Source organism: Microtus oregoni, unplaced genomic scaffold (assembly GCF_018167655.1).
Source record: "Microtus oregoni isolate MIOR12 unplaced genomic scaffold, Mior012 000004F_ref0000308, whole genome shotgun sequence".
Classification (NCBI taxonomy): Eukaryota; Metazoa; Chordata; class Mammalia; order Rodentia; family Cricetidae; genus Microtus; species Microtus oregoni.
In genome coordinates, this window is record NW_024543063.1 from 42616463 (window position 1) to 42642783 (window position 26321).

Here is a 26321-nt window from a genome sequence, read left to right on the forward strand (position 1 = left end):
CACACACGCCACATGCAGCACCTTCTGCTTTAGATAATGTCACCACTGAACTCTGAGTCACATCCAGGACAGTGTAAGGTTTCCAGCTATGCTCCCAACTATTACAGTACAGTGTAATATCTGCCACATTTGTGCAGAAGCAGTCTCTGTATGTGAGCGCTGGATACCAGGTTTCTCAGCAGCATGCCCCTCCTTCCAATTGTCCTAATAGATGACCTTGCTCTTCTTTTTTTTTTTAACCTTACATGTCAGTTTTACTTATTGGAAAGACTGCAGTGGGATTTTCAACAATTAATTTTAAAACCTGTGGAAATATTAGCATAGTTGAGCAAGAGCACCGTGAGTAGCACCAAAAACCCAGCACAGAGGGTCGAGAATGTGCTTTATATATCCTTCTGTGTGTGTGACTATCTTCAGAAACAATTGGGGCTTTTCCTTCATACAACTCCCTAATGGAAGAGGCCAAATCCTGTAGGAGAAACTCAGCGTTCCTTCTGCAGTCCCCGAAAGTGCGAGTACAACCCCAAGGCCACCTTTAAATGGCAATAATGCAACTAAAATAGATCATCCAGGGGAAGGAGACATATTATTAAGGGCAGCAGAGCCATTGACACTTGTTAGCTTGTCTCTGAACAAACACTACAGAGCGGCAAAGCTCGGAATGAAGGAAATGGTATCCATTCTCCGGCTAATGAAAATGCTTTGGGCTCTGGGCCAGAAGAGAGATTTGGATCATAGATGGAGCTCTTTTTCCAGGGTCTTAAATTCAAATGACTAGAATTATTTTTAAAGTACCATCCTTCTCAGTCTTTTGGAATAAAAAAAAATGGTTTTCAATTTTAAAAGAAAAAAACTTCATTCAACATAAAGATGGAGTGCACCATTTTTGGCCAATCTCATTCGTGGGCTCAGTAATATAGTATACTCCAGTGTGGATGGGTTATATAGTGGAGGTACCTCCTATAGAGCCTTCCTTGTCCCGCAGTCCACATATGCATACACTCCATGGGCATGCTCATATTCATGCACAGTACATATGCACACACATGTAAGCACACAAAGAGAGATACATTATCTATATAATATGTATGTAAGCATACACAAAAATGCATGCATATATAAGCATGGTATATACCCATACATATATGCAGAGAAACACATAGACACATGTGTACATATACACACATACTGATGTTTTGCGCCTATGAAGCTTCAAAAATATGTACATCTGATATGAATAGAAAGAGATCCATTTCCCCTCTAGACAACATACATATGTTATATAATTTATACACATAGTATAATAAGTTCATATAATAATATATATTACACATACTATTTTATGGATTTCTAAAACACCTGCTTTTCAACCAGTCTAGAACAACTAAGGCATTTTAGAATTGCTAGTTTGTGTGGAATTTTTTTTTCCGGCTCAGAGTAGCATATAAGAAATATCGCCATAGTTCAACACAGTATGTATCCTCCTCATCGCCATTGTATAGAATTGAATTGTCTAGGAACTGAAGTCAGTTGCAAGATTTAAAAATGAAAAGGCAAACCTCGATTTATTGCTTATTTCAAGAGTGTCATATCTAAATGAATAGCCTTTCATTGAGACCCGAGTATTAAGAAGGAGAACATGTAGTTACTACTGTCTGCTCGCCTTTCTAATAACTGGGGTGGCATTGACAGGAAATAGACATTCATTGAGGCACCGTTCAGCTGGGAGAAAGCCCGCTTCTAAATGAGGTATGGTGAAGCTGTGCCCAAATCCTGGATCACCCAGTGCCTTAGGCCTCAGTGGGTGCCAGCCTGGATCCCAGACTCATAGTCCATCACTTGCAGACTTCTTGTCTTGATCCCTGTGTTCCCAGCTCTAAATTCATTTGAGGAGGTCATGTCTGGGAAAAGAGATAAAGAGCTGTGGCTGAGGAGCCCTTTGTTAGCCAAGACTTGTTCCTCCGAGCACCTGGTCATAAGAAGGAAGCCAGACCACAGCAGTCTCCAGATGCTGAATACCAATAGGAATCACAGGAATTCCTAGCACATCCTTTCCACAGCTGCACAGCCACCCCCATGGTTCTGGGAATCCGTGAGGACGCTGCTAGTGAGTGCTCACACTCTCTTGGTACAGCACTCAATACTTCTCAAAATTCTGTGTGTGCCTTCAGCACTTGCCTTCCACCTGTGAGTTCAGATCGTCTCTCTCGTGGACTCTTTAAAGAAATAAGTGTGAGTTTCCAGAGCCAGACAGGCAGATCCTCCTCTGTTGGTCGCATCTACCCATTCCCCGTAAGGAACAGAATAGCTAAGGAAGCCTCTGTGAGTGTCCCGTGCAAACCAAGATGGAAGAGCCCACATCCAGTTTCCCAGCCTTGCTTTCCATGAGGAGCAGCTTTCCACCGTGCAGTTAATCTTCCAGGGCCCCCAGTCATCAGCACTCTTCAGACTTGGTGCTCAAAGGGAGCCTTGGACTCTGGGGAGATGGCTTGGTGAATACAGTGCCTGCTGTACAAACTTGAGGGCCTGAGTTCAAATCCCCAACATCCTTGTAAACATCTGTAGTCCAGCACTGTGGAAGCAGAGGCGGGCAGATCCTGGCACTTGCTGGCCAGTCAGGCTACTCAGATCAACAAACTCCAGATTTAGGAAGAGATCCTGTCTCAAAGAATAAGGGGAAGAGATGTTAAGGATATTTACATATTTGCTTGAAGATATTTTAACCTCTGCCCTCTACATGCTTGTACATGAATGTGAATATGTATCTGCATACATGTGCACGCGCGCACACACACACACACACACGCACAGCTTTAGTCCAAGTAAGAATGACACTTAGACTCTGCAGCCTCTGGAGTTCCATGCTATCTATGACTTCATTGGCTATTTTTTCTGATTTCTTAGAGCATTTGATTGCTATTGCTATTATTGGTTCCATAATTCATTGCTTGGTTCTGGGGTGAATGAGGTTATTCTGTAAGTCCAAATTAAGCCACTAAACAGGCTGGACAGACAAAAGGCCAAAATGTTGGATGCTCCATTGGGGTACTTTTCTATATATTCAGTATATCACTGAGGCAAAAACCTCGTGGAAGCTCTTCATACTTTAGCATCTGCCATCAGACGGGAATATCAATTCCATCTACCAAAGAGAGGATTCCAGGCAGGCTCAATATAAAATGCAAATATAATAGCTTAGCAAGCCGCACTTCACCTGAGTCTATTAGCCTGGGAGCTTAAAGACAGCAGATGTTCTGAGGGGGTTGCTTCTTCCTCCAGCTACTGTGGGTCACAGCTTCAGCCGGCCATGTGTGGGATGAGGGCGATGGGTGAGGGAGACAGAGAGTAGAACCCGGGGATGGAGGTAGGGGAGGATCTGCCTGTTTTCTCTGAAAGACTGCCGTTGGCTCAATATGAGCTATTTCTGACAAAGTTTACCTCTTATGTAAAGAAGAAGGTGAAGGCTCAGCAGTCCCTCTGGTCCTGTCTAACCCAAATCCTGATAGTTTGTCCTAGAACCCATCTCTGCTGACCAGAGCGAGGTCAACCAGTCTGAACCATGGCACTGTCTCAACCTTGATGGTTCTGCAGCCACCTCCAGCACTCGGCTTCCTTTGTATGCCCTCAGGGTGGTAGATTCGTCTCTCAACGGCTCATGCCTCAGACTCTGGACTCTGCTTTGCCATTGTAGCTCGTTACGCTGCCACAGTTTTGTTAATACCACTGCCCTCCTAGGCAGAACTTTTTGCCGGAATGATCTGTCATCCCATGGTACCACCCACTTCTTCCAGCATCTTCTCCAGAATGGTCCCATTTCACTCTACAACTCACAGCTCCAAACTAACGGCCGAGCCTCGGGCACCGTGAAACTGCCCTCTTTCAGCCTTTACTCCACCACATAAGACCTGCTTGTTGGACACTAATCAGCCTCATCCAGCTGGGCTGTTACTGCATAATCCTTCCCAAGATCCGGGGCTTATATCTCCAGGGGCATCTCCCTTTTCCAAAGGAGTTGTCTGGCGAATTGCTGCAGAACATGACAGAAAGAAGTAGTCCCTTTCCAAAGAGCACTCTCAGATCCAGACTTGGCAGTGCTTCCTGTAATCCCAGCACTCTGGAGACAGAAGTAGGGATACCGAGTTTGAAGGGGACTGACTACCTAGACAGACCCTGTGATGAAAAACAGAAGGAAAAGGAAGAGGGATGTGAAAGGAAAACCAGAGGAAAAAGGGAAGGGCGTGCAGGCTGGAGGGGAGCTTTGGATGTCATCTGTTGAACTCCGGAATAGGAAAGGAGACGTGAAGAGAAAGGAGGAGGAGAGCGGAGTGGAGGGAAACAGCTTTAATGGATTTTTGAGCAGCAGCTTGCTACATGAGATGTAAGGAAAGATGTGACTCAAAGAGCCTGTGCTTTACCTCAAAAGGATACCTTGCAAGGCAAATATTTACACTCTTACTTACATTTCAAGGCCCAGACATTTTCCTGAGGTCATCTTTGAGTCCTTGATGCTGAGGGACAGCAGTGGGTGGCTTCTTTTAGCAGCCAATGGAATATGATCATCACCCAAGCTGTGTATCTCATCCCAGCAAACCAGTTTTGTACCTTTGAAAAAGGGGGGGGGGAGACCAAAACCAATATCCATTCACAAATCCAGACAACTTTTAATTTAATGAGTAGTAAAGCTTCTAAGAAAGCCAATTTGGGCCTGAAGAAGTGACTCAGTAGGTCAGAGACCTTGCTATACAAGCATGAGGACCCGAGTTCAGATCTCCAGTATCCACGTAAAAAGCTAGGGGTGGTTGCATGAGCCTGTAACCCCACCACTAGAGTGGCACCGAGACGGAAGGACATGTAGGGCTCGCTAGCCACCAGTGTCCCCAGGAAACACCAAGCACCCCATTCAGTGAAAGACCCTGTCTCAAGGCAGTCAGGCAGAGAGAAACAGAGGACAATCAATGTCCTCCTCTGGGCCCTACACATATGCACCAGACTGGTACACACACCTGCACACCCACATATACATACATGTATACACTACACGTCAGAAACATAACACAAGATTTAAGCAAATTACATAATAAATGTCAAAGTCAGGGCTGTTCTATGAGCCAGGTCTTCATAGTCTATTGGAAAAAATAGAAAAGAAAAAGCTCTCATTTTTGTCGGGTATTCTTGGGTTGTGCAGTCAGCCTCATATTGTAGATCCTGTGTTGGGGAATTTGCACACCCCCTAAAATTCTGCTGTGACTCCAAATGTATGGCATTTGCCTGGTTATTCGCGGGCGTGGAGAAGAGAAGTGACAAGTCCCCAGCCAAGCGAGGTGGCTCCATCTGATTCTGTAAACCAGGCTCTTGCCCTGGGGCTCCATTTCTCACATTGTGCATTTCGGGTTGGTGACATCATTGCTAAGGTGACGTCACTGTTAAGTTGCCCCCAAACATGACACACAAATAATAGCTAGCATGCCCAAGAAAAGAAAACTCCTCACTCCGGCCTGAGCTACCGTGCTGGTGGCTGAATTCACTGTTCATGAAGTAACTGTCGTATTTAATAAGATGTCCTAAGACACACATACTTGATGAAAGTGCGGTGATCCTAAGAGTCTTTGCCTAAGAGTAACCAAGAGCAATTTCTTATCCACTAATTCGGAATCAGCAGTGACTTCATAGATCAAAACAACAGCAAATAATAAGAATCAATGTATTTAGGGGGTCCTAATAATGTCAGGGAGGTGAGGTACCAATGATGCCGTGTCATTTTCTATTCTAGTTATTTAATATTTTTGAAATTCTATACATGATATAGTACGTCTTGATTATATCCACTCCTTTCTGCCCCCACAACTCCCCTTGTGGCCTCCCATCCTCTTCTCAAATCCAAACCCTTTTCTAATATGTGTGTGTGTGTGTGTGTGTGTGTGTGTGTGTGTGTGTGTGTGTATCTCCTGATGGATCCAGTTAATATTGCCCTGTGCACACAGAAGTAATGCTGGCCCCTGGGGCATGAGCAACCAGTAAGGGAGGGCTTGTCCCTGGAGTCACGGAGAGCACCGACTCTTCCTTGGTTAGCAGCCTTAGGCAGCCCAGAGCTCCTCACCTAGGGCTGTGACCTTGTGAACCCTCCACCCAGCCCTGGGACCATTTTCTGCTTCAGGGAAGAAGAGATCTTCCCGACCAACCTCAGTGTTCCTGTTAGCATGGGTGAATCTCCTCCTCACTGTTCTGATTCCCCCACATTTCCCCCACCCTCATACTGAACCCCACCCCCTCCTCTTGCATCTGCTCTGGGAGACAAGCAAAGAAGCAGTCCCTGACCTCAGGCGCTTGTACCCTTGTTGACACAATCAGACTTAAGAGGGCAAAAGGGAAGTAGAAACATAAATAGCAGGGTGAACCAGCTCCCTGAGGCCTGACTCAAGAGAAGCCCTAATGGTCACCTTAAACTGCTAATTTCCACGCTTCCTCCCAGGAACTCTGCAAAGAAAGTTTGGTGTAAGTGGGGCTTTTAATTAACTCCAAAATTCCTACTGCATCAACTAACACCTGTAGAGTCCAAAATAAAAAAATAAAAAACTGATGTAGGTGAGAACGGCACCATAGGAAATCCCTCTTTGTCTACAGGAAATGATGGCCGCCATTCCCTCGGCCTGATTCCACCGGAGACCTTGTAATCCTCCAGCTGAAGAAACAGGAGTTAAAAATAGAAATAATAACATTGTTTTATGAAGCTCCTAGTTTGTGCCCAGGTGCTGGGCACACGGGTAAATGTGAAGACTCCACCTCTATGCAGCTCATGGTCCAATAGGAAAACTTGGCCACCGTAATCACAGGACAAACGCTACAGGCAAGGGTGGTACAGAGGGGACTGTGGTCACACAGAAGCCAGGTGGAGGTTTAGAGGCGGAGCATAAGCTTCTTGATGGACCGGAGACTTGAAGGTGGAGGAATCCGGCAAATTAAGTAAGTAGGGTGTGACCATTCCCTCCTGGAGTGGTAGAGGTTACCATCCTAGTGTAAAGAAGAAGAAACATGACAGAATTAAGGGGCATGGAGTACATGGGAGATGTATAAGAGAGAAGGCAAGGGGGACGTGATGCCTGGATCGTGAGTAACCTTGAAAGCCAAGTAGGAAGAAGCAACCCTCTGAAGGATGCCACAGAGGCCATCAGAACCATCCCCTCTGCACTCCCTGTGGTGGCTCAATTAAAGAGGTACAGAGAATGAATGCATCATGGGCCGGGTACATCTGAGGATGAAGAGAGCAGTCTAGCTCTTGGGGGAAACCACTGAGGAAATAGACCAAGAAAAGAGAAGTGAGAATACAGGCAAAGGCCACCCGGAGAGGAAAGCGGTAGTCAGCTGCCTGGGGTCGCCGTACATTGTGCAGGGCGAGCTGTGTACACCTGAGAACAGAAGGATGCCGGCCTGTTCCGGGGCAGGCAGAGCTAAGAGAGAAAAAAAGGGATGAGGTGCCGAGAAGTGAATCAAGGGATAGAATAATGGCAGATATAGCAGAGGAGGGGGGGTATGGTGGAGGAAGGAGAGGTAGACAGAATCCCAGGACAGTGAGAAGAGAAGCGTGGTGTGATTGACCCTGAGGGGCCGGGAGGCATGTTCATGAGGAAGTACACAGAAGTGAAGAGGTCAGTGACAGGCAGGGGTCTGTACCTGGGCTACAGAATGAGTTCAAGGCCAGCCTGGATGACTTAGCAAGACCTTGTCTCAAAATAAAGTGGAAAGGGGCTGGCTGGATGGCTCCGTGGGTAAGGATGCTTGCCTGCAAACCTGGCCACGTGGGTTCAATCCCTGGAACCCACATAATAGAAGAGAGAACCAACTCTGATAGGCTCTCTTTTGACACTCTCGCATACACCTTCATACACATGTGTGCACACATGGAATATGTTTAAATAAATAAGAAAATATGGAAAGGCCATGGCTCAGGATTGAATGTCTGTTTGCCTAACATATACAAGGTCCTGGGTTCGTTCCCCAGCACTTGGTTCCCCCTCAAACAGCAAATGTAGATCGGCTGATGGTTGCACTTGGCTTTCAAAGGATGTGAGTGCAAATCCTAGAGATTAGAAGGTTGGTGGGCCGCTTGCTGTAGCCACTGTAGTGTAGCCATGGTTGCTTATAGCTAACAGGACACAGAGAACGTGATACAAACAACACAGCCCGCACAATGCGAGCCTCAGAATGAGGAAGGCAGATGAGCTTTTGGTCAGGAGTTCAAAGGAGGGTGTCTTTAACAAAACCTTTCAGAGAGGACTAGATCACGTCAGAGTCAGACCCCGATGCACCACCATGGCTTTCTCGCTAGCGTCCCCTTAGGCAAGTTCTGTCTTTGAGCGTGCCATCTGCACAGTAAGTCACGAAATAGCAAGCCATGTGTGTCGCTGGCTGCAGGGGGAAGCAAGAGATATGTGTGAAGAGAACTTTGAAGACTGGAAAAGCCTCGTATGATCGTGAGGTGTCACCATGTGAGAACAGGGGCCTTCTCGCTGCCATTTGCCCTTTGCCATTTGCCAAAGAGCCTTTTCCTGTGGGAAAAGCACCAGGGAAGCTTCCTTACAGACTTCAGGCAGGCCCTTTCTCTTCTGGAAAGTTTCATCTTAGTTTCTACCCCCCTAACTACTCAAGAGGGATAAGACACATTAAACAGAAAGAAAGAAAGAAAGAAAGAAAGAAAGAAAGAAAGAAAGAAAGAAAAAAGAAAGAGAGAAAAGAACGGAAGGAAGGAAGGAAATGTTGAGGTTAAGGAGATGACTCAGACTTGCCACCCAACTGTGAGGACTTGAGTTCGGATCGCCAGTATCCACATAAAAAACCAATACAAGGCACAAGTCTGTAGCCCTGGTGATTGGGAAGGTAGAGAGAGACAGGTGAATTCCCAGGGCTTGTTAGTCAGTCAGTCTAGCCAATCAGTGAGCTCCGGGTTCAGCGAGAGACCCTGGCTCACAACTAAGGTGAAAGAGTAGGCCGGCATCACCCAACATCAACCTCTGGCCTCCACATGCACGAATATGCACACCCATGCACACACCTGTGGCTGTATGCCCGCATGCATACACACATATACACCACACACAAAAATAATCAAATTAAAAAGAGAAGAAAGTTAAGGTAATCCTAACCATAAATGACTTTTAAAAGTACTAGAGAAGCTAAATATGATGGTTTATGCTTAGAACTCCGACGCTTGGGGGATTGAGGTAAAACGATATCAAACTGAAGGCCAGCCTGGGCTAGATGATAAAATATGTGAGAGAGAGAGAGAGAGAGAGAGAGAGAGAGAGAGAGAGATTTCTTCATTTCTATATATTTAATCTTCCAAGTTATGAAGTCAGGAAAGAAACCTTTGTGAAGGCCACTGCCTCAGATAAACTGGAATCAGCATGGCTGCTTTGAGGTGTTTTTCATTTCCCTCCTCCCTATTGTTTCTACTTAACCTTTTCCTCCTAAGCCAATAGAGCAAGGATTTCCATGATGTTTGCCATGTTGTGCTTAATGTATTTTCAATTACTAAAACATAAAATGACCCTTGCTAGGTCTTTTAGACCAAAACAATGGCCGCAACCTGGGTGGGCCTCTCAGCTCAACACTTGGAAAGCAGAGGCCGGCTGATTTCTGTAAATTCAAGGCCAGCCTGCGCTACAAAGTGAGCTCCAGGCCAATGGGGTCTACATAATAAAACCTTGTCTCAAGACAACAAAACAAAAACAAATGAAATAACTTCAAAGTGGCAGAATATATACCATTAAAAATATGCCAAGTATGAGTTATTTAAGCCACAGGTAGCATTTGGGGTTTTGTTGGTTGGTTGGTCCATTTTTAGGTTATTTTAAAGGTTTCTGTTTTATGTACATGTGTTGTCTGAATATATGAATGTGTGTCATGTGTGTGCCTGGTGGCTCCAGAAGGCAGAGAGGGCCTTAGGATCCCTGGAACTGGAGTTGCAGATGATTGTGGGCCACTGTGTGGGTGCTAGGAACCAAATCAGGATCTTCTGCGAAAAGAGCAAATGTTCTCAACCACAGAGCCTTCCCTCCAGCACCTAGCTTTTTAAACCATGTTCGGGGCTGTGCATGTGTCTCAATGGAAATAGCTTGCCTGAGATGTATGAGGCCCTTGAGTCAATCCTCAGTAGGGTATTTTTAAGTTAAAATTAGTGTATTTTTCTATTTAAATGCACCAATTCTAGCACCTGTTGGAACACTGGAAAATCAGGCAACAGGGGGAAGGGCTTTTATTTTCCCAAATGCCAGATAGGGGTAAGGGCTTTCTCTGCTCTCTAGATCACCTTAGCCAGCCCTTCTCCTGTGTATTGTCTCTTGAAACTGGGTCACTCATCCTTGAGCATTTCAGAATATGTGACCACACTTTAAAAGCAAACCAGCAAAGAACAATGCAACAGAAATTTGTCTCTAAGGATAAAGTGATCAAAATTAAAAATAAAATAAAATAAAATAAGGTTCCAAGTTTGTTGGCATAGACCTGCAAGGGATCCCAAGTTCAAAGTCCTCCTGTGCTACTGTGTGAATTCACGGTGTCCTGAGTAACTTGTTAAGACTTTTTCTCAAATTTAAAAGAAAAGTCAAAAAGAGGGTTTAGGGATATAAGTCAATGATAGAGTTCTTATCTAGTGCATCCAAGGCCCAAGGTTTAGTTTTAGTATCAGAAAAAAAAGGGGGGGGGGGAGAAGAGATAGAAAGAAATCTAGCACCTATTGGAACACTAAAGAAATGAGAAAAGAAAAGGAAGCATTTCACCAACCCAGTACTTTGGGTGACCTGGCCAGCTCTTAACCAGCATTCTGCTTACCTCGGTATTGCAGAGATCAAAATAAAAGCAACTACTGTTTTGCAAAAGACCCAATGCATAGTTTTTAAAAAAGATTTTTTTTACTTCAAAAGTAAAGGCAAGAAATGGGGACATGGCTCAGCAAGAAGGGTTGCCTAACCTACTCAAAGCCCCAGGTTGTGTTCCCAGGGCTTCATAAAACTAATCAGGTTGGAGCACACCTGCAATCCCAGCACTTGGGTGGTGGAGACAGGGAGATCAGAAGTTCAAGGGCATCCTTAACTTCATAGCAAATTTGAGGCTTAGCCTAGGCTATGTGAGACCCTGACTCAAGGAAAAAAAGGAGGAGGGGGAGCGGGTAGAGCCAAGCCTACTGAGGATGTTCATGCCTGGACTCCTGATACTTAGAATCTAAGAGAGAAAGATCAGCATGACTTCCAGGCCAGCCTGGGCTACAAAATGAGACTCTGCAAAAAAAACAGGGTGAGGGGGTGGTCAGGAGCAATTGCTCAAAAGGTTCCAAGATATTCTTCTGACCTTTTAAGGTCGAGAAACCTTGATAACCTGTGCCTGATCCTGAATAGAAGCCATCTGGTAGACCACACCTGTCATTTAGCCTTAGCATGCTAAATCTCACTGAGGTTTATTAACACAGACGTGTTGATCATGGCTGGTCTGTGCCACGTAGCAAAACTATTCCCTAGCAGCACATTCTTTGGCTTTCGTCAATTGGTCCGTTGTCTGTGGAATTTCCTATTCTCCAGCCACTGAGGAGAAAGCAAGCCCCACCCCCCTGGATTTGGCTGTTATGAGGTTTAAAGAGGATCATTTGTTTCCATTACAACCCCTTGAAGCCCCTCTTTCCTTTCTCATTAATGAATTTCCAGTCTTTCATTAAATACAAAAAGAAAAACAAGACAACAACAACAAACAAACAAACAAAAGGATCCGGCCGAGGACACAGTTAAGTGGCTGGCGGGCATGACTGTGCTGGTTTTAGAGAAAGGGGGACGGCCATTTATTGATTGTGAGGAGAGGTTGACGTCCTTGGTTAGTATGCTAATTTTGTCTCTTTCATTTAGCATTCAGATCAGGTCTGTGCAGGCCCTCCCTAGCCACAGAGTCCAGGGATGGGCGGCTGTCTGCCCAGCAGCATAGAACATGCTTTGCATGAATTACATAAATACCCAAGCATCCAGTCTGCCCCAACCTCACACGTTCCCTCCCTCTTCCAGAGACACACAGACCCCAAGCCACATGCATGTAAGCACGCCCTGCACATGACGCTTACACATGTACCCACAAACAGCACAGACACACACAGGTCTCTATGAACACTAACGGCACCCAGAGAGGTACCGTAACCATCCATAGCTGGATTTAGTCCCTATTCTTTGGAGCTCTAATAAATCTGCAGGAATGTTCTTTCTACTGCTCGGGGAAACTTGAGATATATTAAGGAGCCCAAATTAAGAAGCAAGGTAAAAGTTAAAAACCCCCATTTGTAGGAAGTTATCTTAACTACCATATCCAGGATGTTTTGAAAGTCCCATTTCCACTTGTGGGAAAGAGAACTGTATAGCTCAATTAACTGAACACCCAGAGAAAAGAAAATCCAACTGTTTTTATTCCTTGGGGGTCCCCACTCTGTCCATGTGTGTTTAGAACACTGTATAAAAAAGAGTTCACGGTTGGTTTGGGACTCACCAAGCCACAGCTGGGTGACAACAGAAGACTCCCCAAACCAGCTGCCATGTGTCGGTCCAAATGGCAAAGACGATCACCTGGCACGTTTGCCGAAAGCCCCGCCAATGGAAAACTGAATCTCCCCAAACTCCTCTTCCCAGTATCCTTTTGTGATGGTGGAGGCAGCTCCTGGAGACAAGCAGGAGGAGGAGCAACTCCTAGCAGAAGGCACACATTGGAGTCCCTTTAAATAGGTGGAGCGATTCTGAGCCAGCAGAAAGGCTCCAATGCAAAGGAATGAATATGTTGGCTTTCACTGTTTGGGTCTGGTGTGGATTTGGTTTGGGATTTTTTTTGTTTTGTTTTTTGTTTTCTCAGCATGAGGCATAGCTGTGTAAACTGGCATGCCATGACTCTTTTCTGATCTTGTCTTCTCGTGCCCACAACAATATTCCCAGACTCAGCTGAGGAACTCCAGCGGTTCCCATGTTCCCATCGGAGCTTCCCAAGCCATGGGTGTTTTCCCCGAACTGCAGACTTGATTTGCCTTGATTATTATTTTTTTGGCTCTGATCCAAGATGTCTTCCTGTCATCATCTCACCGTCTTTCCAGTAATCCCTTTTTTAAACATCGCCAACAATTAGTCGATTTATCTCCATCACCGAGGACCACCACCCACCCCCACCAACATCCACATGCAGACATCCCCTCGGCTGAGCCCCCATCCCTGTCTTGTTTTGCCTTGAAGTATAAGAAATCACAGCTTCTCATTAGCTGGAGAGCACGTTTGGAACGGCTTTGTGTTTACTCACTTAGTAAGTGATGCTGGCCTTTTTAATTATCCTCCTTCCGCATGCCATTTAGAGCAGCAAGCTGTTCAAATCAAACCGAACGGGTGCGCACATCCTCGGCGAGGCGGTTGGAAAGGAATCCTGGCTTTTTTTTTTTTTAACCTCACTGCTGGCTGCATCCTTCCTTGTCTGTCAGCAAGCCAAGGAATCCCCCCCACCAAAAGCTCTTACGTAGGAAGACACCAAAACCGTGAGTCACTTTTCGCTCCCAGAGCAGAAGAACCCCCCAGCATTTTGCACCTAGCAACACACCCAAGATGATGGGGCTTTCCTCCAAACCATTGAGATCCCTAGGACCAGATGTCCAGTCCTCATACCATTCTCTCTTGCAGTTGCTCCCTCTTTCTCTTCCACCCTTCTCCATCCTTGCATCCGGGAGCGGTCCTCCTCTTCTTCCTTCCTGAGATGTGACAGCCGCAGACCACAGCCAGAGCTGAGTCCCTCTCACCTTCTGTTATTTCTCCCCCTGCAGCAGCCTTTAGCGGCTACCCTCTGCAAGCTGGATCACCAAAGACACACGACTCGCTCACAATGAATAATCAATACGGATATTGATCTAGGGAAAAATGTTTGTAAATTCCTGAAAGGGAATCAGGAGCAGGGGGCAGGGAGGTTCGTGGGGGACGACGCTGCAGAGCTCAACGGCGCTAGGAAGCAGGACCGCTTTTGGATCCCCAAGTTTGGCCAGCTCCGAGGTGACGGGTACCGGAATGCGTGCCGATGAGGGTGTGCGCGTGAGAGGACGGTGCTGTGTAGTCTCATTTCTCTACAGCTGCTTTCCCTGAAGAATCAGGAGCCACATGGTCGGGAGCCCCCGTCAACGCCATGTCTTGGCTGCGGGCCAGCCCTGTTTTGTTTTCATTATCACACGCTACTTTGCAATTTGCATAAATACAGGGTTATTTTTTATCGTGTCGCCCAAAAGATAGAGCCAGGGAAAAAATAGACTCTTTGTTGTGTGCAAGAGGGGCTTGCTGCCTACTCATCGAGGCTAAGGATTTGCCTCTCGGCCAAGGCTTTGGGGCACGTAGCGAGGGCTCCAGAAGAAATGCAGGCAAAGGAGAGATAATAACACGGGAAGAGGGGGTAAGAAAGGGGGGGCGATGTAGGATTTAATGAGAACCTCAGGAAACTCAGCTTGGTAAAAACCAAATGTTAAAGATCTGCTTTCCTCTGCAGAGAATGTTGAAGGTTTAGGCAAATAAGGCAGAGGTAGCGTCCAGTCTCTCCTTAGACACCTTGTATTCCTTCTGCTGGAAGGAACCACTGGGGGAGGGGTAGTACAGTAAACATACGTGTACATATGTGTGCTTTATCTTGACTCCCATGCAAAACATAGAAAGACCAAGGATAGACCATGAGTTCCCTCTCAGCTCTGATGGTTTTCCCCAAAGCGAGAGGCTCCAAACCAGGTCTTGTTTCCTGACCTTCCCTACAGACCAAGCCCTTCTGCTCTACAAATTGCTCCTCTTCAGTAAAATGTGTCTTCTCCCCCTCCTCTCATCTTCAGCAAAATTGGCACCTGAGCATGAAGGCTCACTAGCAAGCCAAGGTGACTCTGTCCTGTATGTACCTCTTGGCCATGGAGACATGGCTCCCACTCCCAAAGCCACATCCCAAAGCGGTGTTGGGCACTCACGTGTTACTGGTAGTAGAACTTCAATTCAGAGAAACATCCAAGGAGATAAGGCTCTGAGCATGTCTACAGAGGATAATCTACATTAGGTTAATTGGAATAGGAAAGCCCACCTTAACCGTGTGTGGCTCCGTTCATTTTGCCGACTCTCAGCAAGTAGCTGGTGACCACCTTCCCCCAGTGGTCTCTGCTCCTTCCTTCCTTCTCTCCTCACTCTGAATTTGCAGTTTGATAATGAAAAAAGAAAAAAAAAATCTTTGTGATCAGTCTGCCCTTTCTCCCATGGCCCTGTCTCCACCTGGGCTGGTGACAAAGAGGATGTGTCACTTGAGATAGCCTAGCTGTCAGGAGTAAGACCCCTACATGAGGATTCAATTCCAGCACCCCTTGTTCTGAAAGGAGCTGTCCACTTTATCAGCCACCAGCAGCACCTCAGCTGCACGAGTAGCAAACACAGCTTTTTCTAATTCCCTTTCTGGCTTCTGATTAGCTCTGGCAATCCAATTAGCAGAGGCATTTATATCACACAGGCTGAGGTTCCCCTACACATCATGGCAGCTCGAACCCACTCATAAATCCCAACGATACTACATCTTCCTGTGACATGGATTAATTACAACCCCAGACCCTCCTAAGTAGGTCTACCAGTACCATAAGAATATTCGAATTAAAGAAGGGGCCAACAGGAATGTCTTTTGTCTGCCAGGGAAGTGACCATGGTCCTCCATCTCTGCACCAGGTCATTGCTCAAGCAGATGTTGAAGAGGCCAAGTAGGCCTGGATAGTGCACTGTGGGGGATCCCGGAGTCCTCTATAATGGTGCACCCATCTGTTTGCTTGTCTGTTCATATCATGGGGTCCTTTATTGCGAAAGTTCAGAGCTCTTCCTAACTCATTTCCTACTTGGCTCTATACACCACCCAAACAGTTAAACTGGTTTAAAACCCTTCACAAAGAGCGATGTCTTTACCTTCATTGGTATTCCGCTGCAGTCGGTTACAGTCACAATATTGTGGTAACTTTGCATCTTTCTACAATTTCATTCCACATTCACCCTTGCATCCATCAAGCCCTAGCGTCTTTCCGTCTATTCATCTAGCTATATTCATTTAGATATCAACTATTTATTCCGCTTCCCAGTCATCTATTCATCCATGGGCATCTCACTATCCATTTTCTAACCATGTATTGATCTATGAATTTCTTTCTATTATCTGTCATCTACTTGTCTATCCATTTGTGTCTCTCTTAATCCATTCATCTGCATTATCCATCTATCTGTTTTTCTATCTATTCATTAATCTATTCATATGTCTATCCATTCAATCATCTATCGTTGGCGTATTGGTGACCAATCCCTTCTTATTCTATGCCTTTTGTTAGCTATGGTCTTAACAGGATCCCAGATTCACATCCCCAATCACTTTTAAGGTAAAACACGGCCATTTTCCAAATGAAGTCTATACATGCTCCATGCTCCGCTGTCCACTCTTGAGTTTTAAAGAAAGAACTAAAAATAAATCAGTAGAATCACATGGCTTTAAGTGAGTTAGGATTACAAAGAAAATATTTCATCCTAGATTCCTGGAGCAGTTTCCTTGCTTAACAAAATGGGCATTTCTGCTCCCCTTCCACCATGCCTTTAGGAGAAGTGGATTTTAGACAAAGTTTACAACATAAATCTCATTCACTTGGTTACAGTTACCACTGTACATCCTTCATGCAAATGATCCAATTCAACCAGAAATAACTTGGGATTACTTTTATCATAAAGCAAAACAGGTATTAACCTTAACATGATAGTGGTATAGTTGTATGCATTTAGATTTCTTCCTTATCTAGAGAAGATTCAAGACCATGTGTGTTTGTGTGTGTGCACACACGCGTGTCTTGTGGCATGTGCTCATGCATGAATGTATATAATGTATGTGTCTGTTCATGTGTGTTCCTGGGGCAAACTGAGGACCAAAAAAATGGATTTTTTTCTTAGTACTTGTATTCAAAATGTATTTAAGTCTAGGCTGAAATTTAGACTTGAGTACTTTCTCAGAACCCTAGTTTTAGCTTCAAAGAAAATAGGTTCATGGGAAGGAGAATGAATAAGAGTCCCTTTCACTTAAGACAGAAACTCCAAGTTATTGCTCTGAATGGTGAAGGCTGAACAGTGTGACTGTGACTTCTTGGAGTTTGCAGAACATTGTTTCTCAAGTAGTAGCCCAAGTCAGAATCCTAACTAAGAAGCAGATCTCAACTCTGCCAATATTCACTGTCAATAATAATATTATGGTAGTATATAGACTACATTCCCAAGTAAGAATTCACTTGGATTTTTGTTTCTGTTTTTTTTTTCTTTTTTCCCCTTGTTTTTATTGCGTTATTTTAAAAAATATTTCTTTTTTTTTTTTTTGACTAAAACAAAATATGCTTCTGGGCCTGGGTAGTCACCAGCACTCCCCTGTCTTCACCCCAGAGTGAGCTCACCAGCATTGCCCAGAGTGATGTGTTGGCCCACCCCAACATCCACCCCATCTGTGCCCTGCTGGAGCATGGAGCAGGGGTAGGGGAATGCCCAGGGCTGCAGGATCACCACAACACAGGGCAGCAATAGGATACCCGGGGAGAATCCCAGTGAGGGTCCAGCATCAATGGTGCAGTAGAGACCAGGGGGTCTAGAATCAGATAATGATTTTTTTCGATAAACGCCTGCATGTAAAAATGCATGGATCCAGGGGCTTCCTGTGGGACTCACTGCATCACACTGCAGCTTCCATTAAGAGATTTCCCCTTTCTTTCTTTTTTATATTTTTCCTCTTAAGTTTTATTTTGTTTGGTGGAGGCAGGTGGGATTGGGAAGCATGGTATAAAAGGTGCAAAGAATAAATAAAAAAAATTTAAAAAAGGAAGCATGATATTGAAGGGTTTCACATCCATGGATTCAGCCAAGTGCTGTACAAAATCATCTTCTAAACTGGTCCTGCTGAGAAGATGCAGACTCTGTTGTCATTCCCTAAGCAAAGTGCCCTTATCTGAATAGCATTGACATTGTACCCACCATTGTAAGCCATCTAGAGATGGTTTAAAATACCTAGGAAAATATTGTTGAATTGGGTGTTACAAGTCACCTAGAAAGATTAGAACATAGGAGATTATACTCAGAGTACATGTAAATCACTTCACTGTTTCTTATGACTCTCCAACATCCTTAGACTAGGGTATCCCAGAAGGTCCTGGAATTGATCTCTTAGATTCTGAAAGATGGCTATATATTGAGATGAAGACCATGAAAACCAAGACAAATCAATGAGAAACCAAAGGGACAGGAAAAGATCCAAGACATGACAGTCACTCCGCCCCCAGAAAAGCCAAGGAGACAGAAATCTTACGTAGTTCCCATTCCCTCATCACCATGGTTTCCCAGATTCTATTGTAATCTGGAGTGAGATAGTGTGTGTTCGAACCCTGGTTCTATTTGCCATGCTAAGCAGCTGATCTCTCTGGTCATTACAATCTGGTCATTACTCTTTGTCTTTGATTTCTTATCTTTTAAAGAAATTTTATTTTTATTTTTAATTATGTGTATATGGGTTGGAGGTGGGTTGTGCATCTGAATGCAGACACCCATAGAGACCACAGGAGATGGAGTTACAGATGGTTGCGAACTGCCCAGTGTGGAGGTGGAAAAGCGAACTCAGGTCTGAGCAAGAGCAGCAAGCTCTCAACTGATGAGCCACCTCTCTGGCCTCTTGATTTCTTTTAAAATCATGCAAAAAAGAAATGAACTTGAGGGTCAAAAATAGTGTGTTAATGTAGTAATAGCATCACTTATACTCAAGTCCATTCGTATACTAACACAGTTTTTAAATGTTGTGTTTTTCTGAGGGAGGAATATCTCCTATATCCCCTGATAGAGAGCTCTGGGCCCAAGAGATTCACATAGAAGGTAGGTCCCCTGTGTGTGTGACTTTAACTTGTTACTCCAGAAGAATGTAGAAGGTAAAGACCTATTGGGAGCCAGACAGCCTATGTTCAAAGCTTGGCGCCACTACCTATTGTTGTCAGTGAATTATTGGATATGATGAATTATTGGATATGGTGGCCCACTTCTGTAATCCTGGCACTTGGAAGGCTGAGGCAGGAGGAGTACCATGAGTTCAAGGCCAGTCTAGGCAAGAGTCAAATCTTATTTCAAAACTCAAAGTCACTCAGTCTTTCCCTTTCCTCAGCTGTAACTGGAAGTAATAAAAGTAACTGTTGTGGTTTGGATATGAAATAATTCCCCAAACACCCATCTATTGATGCATTGGTCCTCAGATGATGGAGAGTCCATAACTCTTGGCTCTCGCCTGATCAATGTATTGACCCCTTCAGAGATCCATCATACATTGGCATAAGGAGAGATGAGAGGAAATGGGACCCATTTGGAGGAAAGAGGCCACTGGAGGCATCACTGTGGAGAGGATCTCACCTCTATCCCCTTCCTGTACCTCACTGTCTGCTTCCTGGCCGCCAAGAGCAGACCACGCTGTTTCCAGTCACAAAGGTCCTCCTGCCTTGCCTCGAGCTCAAAGCAATGGAGCCAGCCAATCAGAGAATGAAATTATGAATCCAGATAAACCTTTCTTCCCTTAAGCTCTCTCTGGTTATCACAGTCACGAAAAGCACTGTGCAGCAGCTAAGCCCAGGAATGATGTGGAGGTTAAACGAGATGCCTCCAATCGCACCTACGTAGAGTGAGGGCATACTAAAATTCACTACAGTGACTGTTGTTATTGCTTAAGCTTTGACATCTTGGCTACAAATGCCTCCTTCTTTGTGTTCTACAGTTACAGCTGAATCAATTTTCACTTTAAAAAAATATTAGACGATCTTCTTGACATAACGAAGGGAATAAGGAGGCGGTAATTGGACTTTCCTCTCTCCTGGAAATCAGAACATTTTCTCTCAGAGAAGTGCTAAATTCCGTGCTCTCTACCTGGAGCGAGGTCTTAATTCCATATTATAAAATTCCTTTAATAAATCAGCATCACCTCTCCTGATCGGGGGTTTGATCCCTTCCGAACTTAAAACAATCCTGTGAAAAACCTTATTAAGAACCACAGGTTGAAAAGAATATTGTCAAAACTTTCTCTCTCCTTTCCTCTCTTCACTTTATTATCTCTTCATTTTTTTTGTCATTTAACTCCAATTATGAGATGCTAAGTGCTTTTGGAAGTTCCATTGTTAATATCTTCTTACAGCACTATTAACGTAAATCAAGTTTAATAGTGTCCCAGCAACTGTAAAAGCAATCAAAAATTCAGTACTCACGAATCATTCTGTAATTTCAGCATAAAATGTTAATAGAAATAATATCTAATACCATAAAATATCAGTAAATTCAACTTTAAATATAGGTGATGAATCTCTTCACTATCCTATAGTACGTGTGGAATATTCTAGTATGAAGTCCTTAATTGGCCAAGCCATAGCTCAGTCATGCTCAGGCTGTCAGAGTCCCCTCCTTTGCTTCACCCCTGCCAGCCAATCCCAGCAAAATGAGAGCTATTAACAGGCATTTCTTCATGGCAGACACACCAAGTTAGCTGACCATGGTGGTGGGGGGGGCTCAAGATCAAGGTGGGAAGTACAGCCAACCTGAAGAAATTCAATTTAATGCACAGATGTCATCAGGAGCCGCAAGACCCTGGGTTGTATACCATCAAGCAAAGGTAGCTCATCTATAGGCTCTGTCTCTGGGAAGCAGTCCCCTTCTGGGATGAACCAAGGCTGACACACCTAAAACTTTATTGGGGCCTGCAGTGGGCACAGCTGTCGCATGGGCCCATAAGACACATTTCATTCGTCAATCGGTAGTTGACCTGTTTTTGAGTTACAAAATTTGATCAAAGTAGATCATATTTTTTTTGCTTTTAGGAAAAAAAAAACAAACCTGTTCTTTGAATGCTTCAACTTGCATTGCAGCATCCTTTTATCTCAACAGGTTCTCAGCATCCTATAGCCTGGACCACTACCATGTTGCTCATTTCTGTTTGCATTCAGTTCCTTTGAAGTAAAAAGAGAGCCTAAGGCCATCCGGGTCGGTGTGGCTATCACATGAGCGTATCTTCTTGTACTCATTCATCCTTGCCTTGTATTCAGTTTGATTAGCATGAATTGTTCATTGATTACCATGAACTTCCAGAAGGGGTTGGAAGCAAACAGCTGATTCTTTAACAAGGTGTGTCTGAGCTAGGGCGGCCACAGTGCTAAGATACTCCAAGGCAGAGATGCTGAGCTGGGCTCGAACAGAGCTGCAGTAGGCAACCCTCTGTGGTGCTCCCCAGGGAAAAGAGGGTGACCGTTCAGAGAGGGAGTGAGGGAGACAGGGCGAGTCACTCAGCGGTGGAGCTCTTGCCTGGCAGACATGAAGACCTGGTATCCCAGGGCCAGAAAAAGAAAGAAAGAAATGAAAGAAGCGAGGAGGAAGAAGACAGGAAGAGAGAAGGAAAAAGGGAAGAGAAAGGAAGGGAATGGGAGAGAAATAAGAAGAGATGGTTTGGTTGGTGTTATGTGGGGAACCAGATGCAAGTTTGCAACGTTGGGTCAGAGCGAGAACCCAGTGCCCCGTATTCACCCTGGGCTTAGAACACACTAGGCAGATCCCATTCATTGTTAACGAGTCCTGGCCTCTAGGACTCAGTATTCCAAAGGCTCCTCCTAACTGATGCCTAACTGTGGATCTGACCTCCAGGCATTCACCTGGCATCTTAAAGCTGTTTCATCATCGCCTATGAAACTGTTCTGAAAAGCCGTGCCTGGCACTTCTTTTCTCCTGAATATGTCATGTTTTCCACTTTCAGCCTCCCTTCCTCCAGTGTGGAACACTTTCCCATGGTGAGGTGCAGCGTTGGGCAAAATGCAAACACTCTTCGTCATTTTAACATATGTTTGTTTATAACTGCATGTAATTAGGTCATGATCTCTTAGTTTTATGGATACTGCCTTGAAAGCCGAGGTTAGATCTGTTTAAATAAAATTGTAAGTCCATCAAAGAAACCATGGTGGGTCACAATAGAGGGTTTTCCAGACCAGAACAAAATCATGACGGTGACTGGCCACTGAACGATTGAAGTTGAAGAAAAGAGCTGAAGCAGCAGTAGCGGTCTCTAAAGGTGCTGGTGGAGTGGAGTGCAAGCTGCTCAAGCCCGAGGACCTGAGTTCGTATCCCCAGCACCCACATAACAGCCAGGTGTGGGGACCTGCATCTGTAACGCCAGTGCTCAGGGTGAGGAGGAGCCAGGAGGACCCAGAGTTTGCTGGCTAGCCAATCTTGCTGAGAAAGGTGAGCTTTGGGCTCAGTGAGAGAAGCTTATCTCAAAAATAAGGTGGAGATAAATAGAAAAAAAAAAGACTCCCAACGTGGACTTCTGATCTCTACGTGTCCTGCATACGTGTTCACACATACATACTGGCATATACCATATGCATATATATTTTTTTAAGTTTCTGGGTTGGGGATGTAGCTCTGTTGGTAGCTTACTTCTTGCCTAGAGTGTAAGAGGCTTTGGGTTCAGCCCCAGAACCACATAAACTGGGTGCGATGAGACACACCTGCATTCCTAATACTGAAGTTCAGGGTCATTCTTGCCTACATTGGGAATTCAAGGCCAGCGTGAGACAGAAACTCTGTCTCTACAACAGAAAAAAAGAAAATTTAGAGTATTCTAAAGCTTATCCCTCTAGGGCCTTTTGGAGCAGAAGGTCCAAGAAGGTAGCCTATGTTCATGGGCAGCAAAAATCCTTTCTTACTGTTGGGAGCTTCTTGTCTTCGTTCGTTTGTTTGAAATGGCCAGGCCTCCGTTTCTTCCTGTGAAGGAGATGCTTTTGAGTCATGTTTCTGCAAATCTTTTCTTCTTTCATAGGCTACACCTAAAAGATGGTGGGCACACTTTAAAGCAGCATTCGGAGAGCTGTGCCTGTCTGAGGTGACTTGACAGGGTGAGCCTAACCCACTCTCCATAGCTCAGCTCTTAGAAGTCCAGGATGTCAGTGCACCCAAGACAAAGAGAAATGGACCTCACTGTATGGCTAGTTTGAAAAAGAAAACTTTCCATTAATTTTAGCTGTGCACCACGTTGCTAAGTCCGCTTTTTAACCAGGCTTTATTTTTCAGAGCTGTTTGTGTTCCCAGCAAAGCTGAGCGAGCACGTGACTGAGATTTTCCATGTGGTCCATGCCCCCATGCATGCAGAGACGCCCTCTGTCACCATCCCACACCAGACCGGTACATTTCTTACAACTGAGGAGCCTGGGTGACATCTGAGTGTCAGCTAAAGTTCACTGTGGACATCAGGCTTCACTCTGCGCTTGGACAAGCGTATAACCCTGTATTCAGCACTAGGTGAAGGATATAAGTCTGGCTCTGGGCTCCTTCCTACCTTCAAAGTTTAGTTAGTTGTCCCACTGTTGTTTATAAAGACCATCTTGGGGCTTGAGGAGATGGTTCTGGAAAATGAGGACCTGAGTTCAAGTCCCCAGCAGTGTGCCTGTTACCCTAGCCCTGGAGACTGAAGACAGGTGGATAGAACTCTCTAGTCAACAACCCTAGCCAGAACAATAATCCTTCAGTTCAGTGAGGTGTCCTGACTCCAAGTCACAAGATGACACCCTGCTCTGGCAGACTTCAAGACTCTTTCTGTAATTCTACCGTAGTTCATGAGACTATGTGCTATTGGTCGGGAGATAAATACACAGTTGAACAAATAGGGCCCAGAAGGGCCCACACAAATCAAGCCATAAAGTCTTTGAAAAAGAGTTTGTAGAATTATAAGAAAAAGACTTGAGTCTTCTAAAAATTTCCAGAAATATGTAAAAAATAAAGCTTATCAGTATGTTATGAGTAACAGAAAAATAAACGTTCTGTTGATAGAAGATGCATTCAATACAACAGAGTATATCCACACAACAGTGTGCCGGGACAGCTGTGTTGTGACATGATAAAGGATAGGAAGTATAATAATGTGTTATATGTGTTTTTAAAATAGTAAGTAAATTTAAAAGTGGGATAGATAAGGGTTATTGTTTTTATTTTAGAATCTATATAGATATATACCATTTAAAATAAATCTATGTAGCCAGGCAATGGGGGTGCATGCCTTTAATCTCAGCACTTGGGAGACAGAGACAAGTGGGTCTCTGTGAGTTCAAGACCAGCCTGGTGTACAGAGTGAGTTCCAGGACATACTCCGAAGCTACAGAGAAACCCTGTCTTGAAAAACCAAAAAACTAAAATCAATGTAGATATCTATAAAGTATATACTTCTATAGAAAATGAATAAAAATAATGTGCCAAAATTATTACTATGATGAAGTATTATCATTTTTTATTTTCTATTTTACACTTTTTTGAATTTTCCAAATTTTTTACAATGGTCATATATATCTTTTATAGATAGTAAAAAAAAACTATGAATAGATAAATATATAAAAGAAAGTCTAACCCAGGAGCCTCATGTATAGAACTACTTTATCCCTGAGCCACTTGGCTGTAATGACACCCACTTCATAATTCTACAAGTATGTTTGTTCAGAATAAGTCCTGCTTCCCATTATGATCATAGCCACAGATATGAATGTCATGCGTGATTTCTTCTTAGAATTATCCCACGTGCAGTAGCAGCATTCAGAGAACCCCATTATAAAAACAAGAATTATAGACAATATCAAAATAATTTAATCATCCTGCATTGATTCAGAAGGAATCTCTTAGGCCCTGAATGTCCCCATATTGTTTCATTTGGAACATTGGTGACCTCAGATCAGGGTAAGCCTGTAAGAAAGAGTTTATGGATGCTTCTGTTTGATGTCCAGCTCAGGTTCTCCCTGGGGACCTCCTGACCCCATTCCGCAGATGTTGGCTCCTTCTCTGGGTTTGGGGCTTTCAGAACCTGCACCTCATCCTTTCCAACCCATTAGTTCCTTCTGCCTTCCCTGGTTTCTGGGTCTTCATCCTGAGCCCCCCATTCCAGTATGGATGGAGGAGGGAAACTCCTTGTCAAGCTCAGTGTTCTCTGGAAGTCAGAAAGAATGCTCACTTTTGATGGCTCTATAGCACCATGGTTCTACTTCCAAGACTCTTTGTGCTCTCAGGGGTCAGCTGCTTGGTTCATTTGCCCTTGCCACAGAGATCCTCCCCAGACCCAGAGGGTGTCCCACAAAGGACCTGTCCACTAGTTCCCTGGATCACTTATACAAACACATCCACCCCCAAACTCCATCAAAACAGGCCCAGGGACTCTACTATCCTGCTGACCATTTTTGTGAAAATTAGAAAATACAGATTATTCCTGAAAGGTTTCAAATGCAGGAAGGAAGAAAGGAAATGTAGTGATTTGAATGAAATGGTTCGGCATAGGCTAGTGTGTTTGAACACTCAGTCCTCAGTCAGTGACACTGGGGAGATCTGGGAGATGTGACCTTGAAGTATGTCATCAGACGTGGGCTGGGAGACTTCATTGATGACTTGAGCCACTTTCGGTTCCCTTTCTCCACTTCTTCCTTATGATTCAAAATGTGAGCGCTCAGCTTGCTCCTCCCTCGTCTAAACAGGATGTCATGCCTGCTGTTTCCCCTTCGTGGTGGACCCTTAGCTCTCTGAAGCTAGAAGTCCAAATTAGCTTTCTTCTATAAATTCCCATAGTTATTGGGTTCCATCACAGCAACAGAGAAGTAACAAAGAAGGGAGGGAGAGAGGGAGGGAGGGAGAAAGGGTGGGAGGAAAGGAGAGAAGGAGGGAAGGGACAAATAGGCTTTTCAATAAATACAGAACCTTGGGGTGATAGACTATGGGGAATATACATTTCAACTCTCACTTGCCCCTTTAACTAGATGTTTTTGGTTAGCACAGAAGCTGCACCATGAACGTAGCATCACTAAATGACTCGACAATCAAAAGGATATTGCATATTATGTCTCATTTTTTGGAGCTTAATATATGTAGTGTGTTGATAAAGGCTCCGAGAACTCCTATACAACCAGGCCTGTTCAATGTTCAACCTGTTCAACCTAGCATTTCTCTTATACTCATGGAAACCTGCTCCTTTTATTTCTCAATTTGTTCACACTTTACCTAGTTTTCCCCCAAAATATAGTTTCCTGAGGAAGTCTTTTTCACTGTCTCCAGAGAATCCCTCAGTTTTTAGCACACTAGAATTTCAAACAAGACCATTCTACAGCCCGCTACCGTGGCATCCTCCGCCCACGCCCTCGTAAGAGCTCCTCTTTTTCCATGATCTCTTACCAGCAACTCTCTGTCTGGTAGCAATGGGGAGCTGCAATGCCCCTCAGACAGCAGAGTGCGGGCTAT

At 44.5% G+C, this 26321-nt stretch overlaps 1 long non-coding RNA gene and 1 other non-coding gene across 2 annotated transcripts; both read right to left on the minus strand.

The window, feature by feature from the left end:
• Positions 1-1153: 1153 nt before the first annotated feature.
• LOC121447486 lies at positions 1154-13094 on the minus strand. Its single transcript, XR_005974184.1, has 3 exons — positions 12511-13094; positions 4461-4602; positions 1154-2658 (listed from the first exon to the last, which is right to left on the minus strand). It is a non-coding gene; the product is annotated as an uncharacterized LOC121447486 (long non-coding RNA).
• Positions 1426-1494, minus strand: LOC121447738. Its single transcript, XR_005974261.1, has one exon. It is a non-coding gene; the product is annotated as a small nucleolar RNA U54 (small nucleolar RNA).
• Positions 13095-26321: the final 13227 nt, after the last annotated feature.